The following is an 8,052-nucleotide window of genomic DNA, read 5'->3' as shown; positions in this document are numbered from 1 at the left end:
GGGTCATTGGGTGGCTCATTTTCCCACACTGTCACCTGACATCTCCATTGGCTTCTTTCTTGCCCTTCCTTCAAGGTGTCTGACTGTACAGAATTGGTAACTCTGACCCTGGACCCTACCTCTGCCTCACAGAGTCTCACCCTGAACATGGAGGAGAAGAATCTGGAACACACAGGCATCAGCACAGGAAGTTGGCTCATCACCATGATCAGCTTCCAGGTCTGAGTCTATGCAGCTGTGGTATGACGTTGTTTTACCAAGAGGAAACAGAACGTAGGAGCCTTGTCCAGGCAAATATTGTATCGGGAAATATGGCCTTTCATTTCAGCAGTATATTGTGACAGGGGACTTCTATGTGTCCTAGGGCTAGAAACTCACCCAAGGTATTTTTGAGGATACAAGGGGAAGTGGGGCTTCTCTGGAAAAGGGAGTGACATACTTAAGATTCCAGTGGTAGCACGAAGGTGTTATGAACTTCATTGTTATCCAAGGATCAGTAATAGCCATAGATACAGAGACACAGCCACACAGAGGAGGAAAATGTCCCATGAGTACTCTTTGCTTACCCTGTGCCTGGTACCGCTGAGCTTCAGGTCAGACTACTCAGAGCCCCTCATCCTGTGTAGATTCCTGAGTGTTGAGTGTCTTCAGGCATCATCTACCCTCTATGTGCTAAAGGGGCCACCTTGTCAGATTTGTAGGGTCATTGGGTGGCTCATTTTCCCACACTGTCACCTGACATCTCCATTGGTTTCTTTCTTGCCCTTCCTTCTCAGTGTCTGACTGTACAGAATTGGTAGCTCTGACCCTGGACCCTACCTCTGCCTCACAGAGTCTCACCCTGCACATGAAGGAGAAGAATCTGGAACACACAGGCTTCAGCACAGGAAGTTGGCTCATCACCATGATCAGCTTCCAGGTCTGAGTATATACAGCTGTGGAATGACCTCGTTTTACCAAGAGGAAACAGAACGTAGGAGCCTTGTCCAGGCAAATATTGTACCCAAAGAGGTGTAGGCAGGAGCTTGGTTGGGCAGTATAAGCTGATTGTTGCAGGAGAACTGCACTGACAAGGCAGAGGTGACAAGCCAGTGCTTAGGTGGGCAAAGCCACCTCAGATAGTAATACTTCCTCTTTGGACTCCTAAGAAGGCACAGCATGGCCTCTGAAGCCATTCTGGATGCCAATAACCCTCACTCCAGACTGGAGTTACCATGACTGCTGTCCTTGTAGTACCAGCCCAGCGTTGGTGTTGGAGTGGCATGTTACCTGGTTTGTTGTGGGAGGGAAGCAGTAAGAAAGTGACACCTCCTATCTCCCACCAATCCCACATCCAAGGAAGATCTCACAGATGACCTTTTTCCGAGATGTAAGATGACCATGTGGGTGTTGTTAAAAAGAAGGAAAATGTATTTCATGGTGGGTCCTCAGAGGAGGCTGACACATAAGTCCCTTCAATGAGATTTATAATAATGAAAGGGCATCAAGGTCATGACCATACCTTGAGGTGAGAAGGAGAGTTTCAGACAGAAACAACACAACATATAGAGATATCTAAACTTGATGGGGCTTTAAAAGGAAGGAAAAGCTTCTCTTCAAAGCCTGGAAAGGAGCTTCATTAAGAGTGAGAGGAGTTAGGAAGATGTTCAGCAGTTAAGAACACTGGCTGCTCTTGCAGAGGACCTAGGTTCACATGACAGTTAACAACTATCTGTAACTCCAGTTCCAGAGGATTCAATGCCCTCTTCTGACCTCCACATGCATTGGGTGCATGGGTGAGTTTACATACATGCAGGCAAAATACCCATACACATTTAAAATGAGAGTAAGGATGAAAAAGAGACACACAGAGGGGAGAGGGATAAAGAAATGGAGGGGGAGGGGAGAGAGAGAGACAGACAGAGAGACAGAGACAGAGAGAGAATCCATGAGGAGAGATATTTCAGAGACTAACATCTTCAGAACTTAAGAGAGCATCTCTGGACCCAGGCCCCTAGCAGTCTCCTGAGGAGTCTTGGACAAATCTCCTAAGTAAAGGTCCAACTTTAAATAACATTTTCTGGTGGTGAGAAGTTCCACATCATGTGATTTAGTTCAATATAACACATGTGACAAGGAGCATGGGGGAGCCATAAATTGAGAGCTGTCAAGTCACAGCACAGACAATATAACTTCTGTCCAAGAGAGAGCTACAGGGAGGCATGATCTGATCAGGCTGTGGATCAGGCCTGAAGGTGTGGTTCTAAGAAGTGTGGCCCTCACAGTGTCTGCAGAGGAAACAGCACTAAAGCAATGTCAGAAGATCCGCCACTGAGGAATCTGCCTGGTCCTCTTCATATCCATCCCAAGTGATGGGTGGCCCAGGGCACAAGGTTCTGTATATGACTGGTCCTGCTTCTCACAAAAATGAGCCAAGGTGCCACTTCACACAGTAACCAATGAGGGGGTAGATTGCTTCATTTCTTCATTTTGAGGCAATGTTGAGATGGATTCAAGATGGCCTAGGAATCGAATCCTCCTGCTTCAGTCTTAGTGTTGGAATGAACAAGGATGAGCCACACTGCAACTGGAGGAAAACTGATACATACAGTCATCTGAGAGAAAGAGGAGAGAGAGAGAGAGAGAGAGAGAGAAAACAACTGAAAAAGAGAGAAAAGGGAAGCACAGGCAGGCTTACTGGCTTGCTCCCCTGACCTATACTCAGCCTTCTTTCTTACACAATTCAGAACAACCTGCCCAAGGGTGGCACTGCCCACCGTGGGCTGGGTCCTCCCACATCACTCAACATTCAAGAAAATACCCCATTCATGTGGCTACAAGCCAGTCCAATGGAGGAAATTCCTCAACTGAGGCTCCCTCTACCCGGGGGTGTGTCAAGTTGACAACTAAAGCTATCCCGCCCATAGAACAAGACCCTATCCAGAAACGAAACAATACGAAAAACAAAGGAGAAACAAAACAACACACTGCTAAGAAAAATTAAAACAAAAATAAAAATTCAGGGAAATATTTACAAGACACGATGACACATCATCCAATGTAATCCTAGTGAAACACATCGTATGTCCAAGTGTAGGTGAGGATATGGAACAACTGGCATCTCATACATGGCAACAGGGGATGAAAATAACACAACCACTCTGGAAGGCAGTCTGGCACAGGACTCTGCAATTCTATACATCTGTCTTTACTGAAAGATTTGCAAACATGATCACTCAGGTTATGTTTGCAAATGACCATAACAGTTTGATTAAAATAGCCTGGTGTTGCACGCCTGCGATTCCATACTGCAGAGGCTGAGTAGGAGGATGGTGTGACCCCAGGATGCCTATATAGTGAGAACTTGTCTAAAAAATAACCTGTCCCTGCCAAAAGACAGCCTTAAAATGTGTAACTGCTGAGTGGGCAAAATGGCACTCTGCAATAAAAGGAGAGAAATACTGCTTGAATCTCAAAGTCACTGTGCTTAATAATAGCTTGTCACACACGATTCCTTTTACATGATATGACAGAAAGACCGTGAATCTTTCCAAACTATGTATAGATGGCAAATACACAATGGAAGGCACTGCCTGAGGGCGTGTAGGAGCTGCAATAATGAAAAGCCATGTAATGGCTGAAGTGGGAGAGTAGATGCTTATGCCAAATGTTCGATCAAATTCCCCAAATGATGTGGCTAAAGTGCACGGTTTCAATTGGATGTAAATGATAAGAACATATTTTGGCTTCTGGCTTCAGAGTGCCTCAGTCTATCACAACAGGGAAGGCATGGAAGCAAGAGCTTGTGGTGGGTGAGGTCTGGGTAAATAAGGTGGACCAGGAAATAGAGAAAACCAGACCAGAGACAGAGGCAGAAAGGAAAAGCACACAGTGTGCAGCAGTGAGGCTCAGGTTATCTCCTTCACGGTGACAGAGACTGGTCAGAAGACTCAGGAGGGCTTGGTGTTGGTGCAAAGTTCTACAAGGACTCCCAGTACCAGAGAAGAAACCTGCTCATCACTCACAAGACAGAAATGAAACTGCATACGATTTGTGAATTCAATAATGAGAGAAGTTTATTGAGCATCAGGAAGGGAGAGCCGAAGAGAAGGAGAGTAGTGCAAAGGTTGCTGGGCCTGGGATCAAGATCAATGGTCACCATGACAACAGGAAGGGCTCATTGTTCTTCTCTTGCTTATGTACAAGAGAGCATTGCAAACAGAAGGGGACTGTAGGGGAAGCAGCTATGAGCTGCCAACCTGGGTAATGCCAGTTGTTTGACTGTGATTTTTCTAGAACCAGGAAGCCTTCAGCTGCATTTGGCGAATAAATGGCAACAAAAAACAAAACAAACAAACAAAAATTTTCACCAGTGCAAGCCTAAAAGGTTGAGACCCTATGCAGGCTGTTTGGTGGCGGTCACTTAACTCCTGGTCTCAACAAGAACTCAATAACACATTCAGGCTACAGTGACAGCTCTGCTGAGCTGCCGACACAAGGCTGAACATTTTCTCTGTATGTTCCCTGGTGTCAAGGACAGGTAACACAGTAATCTTTACTTTCAACCTAAAGGTCATGGAATTCAATGGAGTGGATGAAAAAAAAGGACCTTGCCCAGGACAAACTGGCGAATAAGAAGTGCAAATTGTTTGGAAATGCAAGGAAAGGGAGATCCTTGAGAGTAGAAGATAAAAGCCATACCTTCTTAATAACAGAGAAATGACTTTGAAGGAACAAGAAGACAGATGGAGCACAATTTGGTGCGTTTGTAAATGACATAAAATACAAGAGAGTTTGTATTGGTGTGGACGAAGAGTTCAAGGGCAACAGTAACGTAGGAATGAAAGTTGAACACGTGGATGATCAAGAAGAGCAAGGAACAATTAAGGTATCAGGAAATTTCAGGAAAAATGAAAAGCGGACAGACCTTTCCATATGTGGAGATGTCCTCAGGGGTCCAGGGAAGGAATTTTTCTGCTACCTATTGACGCCCCCCATTGTACTTCCAAGACACATCCCATTGTCCAACATATTCACAGATGTGTTATGCTTTTGCAAACACGGACTTAACAGTGTCTACAGGACTCCAGAGAGTAAGAGAAAAGTTCAAAAGGTGGGTCACTGAGAACCTACTTCAACCTGCGTGCCAGCCCCCTTGTAGGCCCAGCTTGTAGGGCTCATGAACATGCCCAGTTCTGCTTCTCACCAAAGTGGGTCTGGCAACATTCAGAAAAGAAATAGACAAGATTTCATATATGAGTACAATACATAGAAATTTTTTTCTGTATTTGGCCTCCTCAGTGGCTGATGTCAGAGAACTTAGGAGCTATGGTACAAAGGCTTCTGTGACTCAAATTCATTTGCCGAATGTAATCTGTAATATGATGATATTAAGACTGGGAAGCTTGGAAGATCATCAGTGTCATTCTTTACCTACTCTACCCAGTGAAGACACTGTGTAATCTCTGAGCCAGATACCTAGCCCTCACTACCCAGCAAATCTGATAACATTTTGATTCTAATGCTTTTGGTCCACAATATTGTACATACAACTCTGTTGTAAGTTATCCAGCTTACTATCTTTTGGTTTTGATTTAGAGATCTGACTCCTAATAGATTGCTTGGGCTGGCCTGTAACTTCTAGACTCACTTAATGTTTTGCTACAGCCTCTGTATATCTGAGGACAAAGATACCTGACACAGAGTCCAGCTTGCAGTTTATGACCCAACTGAACAGCGTCCTAAACTTATGAAGATAATAGATTTCTGGGAGATTAGGTTTTCTACTGGACATTTATACTTATGAGAAAATACAATTTTGACACAACTGATCCCCATTGCTCAATAATCCCTAAAGAATCTGCTTCATTTGAAGAGGGTCAAGTGCTTGGGGAAGAGAGAGGATGGGAGGAGACAAGTCGAGGAAGGAAGGAGGCTAGTCCCAGTGGAATGTAAAAGGAGATAGAGGCACTTTGAGGCGCACACATCTGCACTGTTACAGGACCATTGACGAAGTGGGTCTAACAAAAGATGATCCTGCAGGATGAGTGAGGAGTGACATGCAGAGATTTCGTTACATACGTAGGAGAACAGAGAAATGCAGAGATTAGGAATGTTTAAGTGACTATTGGAATCAACCCAGGCTCCTTTGGGAACCTCAGGCTTATCCTATTATAGCACTCAAACCCCACATTTATCCTGATATGGGACGCTACAGTTCTGTGTGTTGTGTGTGAGCCCCCTTTAGCTGCTGGATCTTTTGGGGCAGGGTCTTGGTCCAGAACTGCAGTCTTCCAGCCTTCAGAGAATGGCCCACAGTAGGCTGGATGTCCAGTTGCAGGTACTGCTCATCCTGGTCCAACACGGGCCAGTAGGGTAGGCCATCGCTGTTGGGGTTCCTGTGGATATGCCCCCACAGGGAGGGTTGAAATTCACTCTGATCGACAGCCCAACAATCTGATTTGGGCAGGGTACTGGGCTTGAGAGGTATGACAGACAGGTATCCCCATTAAGGAAACAAGACTAGTGTATGCTCCATGAATGACAAAGCTATTAGTGTCCTCTCTTCCTAACTCTCAGAGGCAAGATCTAAAGAGCAGTACCAAAGCACCATGGCCCACTGGCCAGGTCATGGAGGAATGTCCAGTAGATGACACCTACAATATGTCAAAGTGTGCCCTAGAGTGGAGACAACCCTATCATGTGATGAAGGACTCATCACGAATGCTAATGAGGCCACAAACCACAAATGGAGACCTGGATGGGGACCCACCCTTGAGGAGTTAAGGGTGGGGCATGCTCTCACCCATTTCTTGCAAAGTTGGCCCAGTACTTCATCATCCTACTGCTCAGCAGTTTCTCCTCCTCAGTGAGGTCAACTGTAGCCATGAGAAAGACAAAGGTCCAAGTTCTTGCCACCTCATGAGGTGCCCACTCCTGCTCCAGAGTCACCTCCCCAACTGTAGCCTGACCCTGAATTTCTGGTCTGATTCCCTCCCTCCCTACACATCAGGATTCAGTATCCATCTCAGAGCCTCTAATTCAATTCTCCTAGATTCATACCTCCTCCAATGTGCCCTCGTATCCTTTTTCATAGAATAGACTGAGAAGGGTGCAGATTCTAACCCTCATATACTTTTGAGCTTGGAGGTATTGTGTACTTGATCTTGTCCTAGCCCAGAGTCTTGGTTCCCTCACCTGGACTGAGAGTGCAGACATCCCTCAGGTACCCATCTGGGAGCCCATTAGCTCAAGGAAAACAGGGAAGACTCACATTTGATGCCCCCGAGGAAGGACCCAAAGACAAAAAGAATCTCATCGCCATGATCAGCCTTCACGTGGGACGGTCTGATGTTCTTGAGGCTAGTAGGCGGATGCTGGAACTCATAGAAGTACACAGGAGCATGGGAACCTAGGGACAAGGACACATGGTGCCACAGTGGCCCATCGCCTGGAGCTGCCTTGCCACACATTTGGTGACAGCATCCCTTGGTATAAAGTTATATCAATTTACATTTGAGTATGGGGGTCCAGGCTAGAGCACTAGCTGTGTTGAATTTCTTGATTAAATGGTGACCCTGTCACTTACAACTGAGTGTCAGTAACTTGTTTTCTAATTTGTACCTGGATAAGGTGTCACTCTCTTAGACATAAGGATTTACTAACAATATGTCTTCAAGTGCCAAAGGCCTGATCTAGACATGAGTTTTTATGTACATACCACAGATCTCACCTGGGACCCACACATGTGAGATGGCCCCAGGCCTCATTACATATGTACTCACGCTGAAAATGTGCCACTTGGAGTGCGGGGATCACGAACATGAAGTCTGCCATCATCTCACTGTACTGTAGCTGGAGGGTCTGGGCATCCTCCGTGTTTCCCATGTACTCCTTCATTAGCAGGTCACCACTCTCTGAAGGTAACCCCTACACCATAAAGAATGTGGTTAGAGGTTCCACTATAGATGTGTCACTCAGGGCTGGGCATCTCTCAAACATATATTCCCTGTGTGTGACAAGCTGGGGAACTCTACAGCAGCCTTTATCTACTGTAAGAAGAAGCTTCTTAAA

The 8,052-nt window shown here is 45.6% G+C and overlaps 1 pseudogene; it reads right to left on the bottom strand.

Moving 5' to 3' along the window:
* Positions 1 to 4,035: 4,035 nt before the first annotated feature.
* The window catches only part of LOC103731000, a 9,643-nt pseudogene continuing 5,626 nt past the window's right edge, over positions 4,036 to 8,052 (bottom strand).

The sequence above is a fragment of the Nannospalax galili genome, unplaced genomic scaffold, assembly GCF_000622305.1.
Source record: "Nannospalax galili isolate Female #2095 unplaced genomic scaffold, S.galili_v1.0 scaffold4234, whole genome shotgun sequence".
In the NCBI taxonomy this organism is placed as follows: Eukaryota; Metazoa; Chordata; class Mammalia; order Rodentia; family Spalacidae; genus Nannospalax; species Nannospalax galili.
Note: the sequence above shows the minus strand (reverse complement) of the source record. Positions and strands in the feature narration are given on the sequence as shown.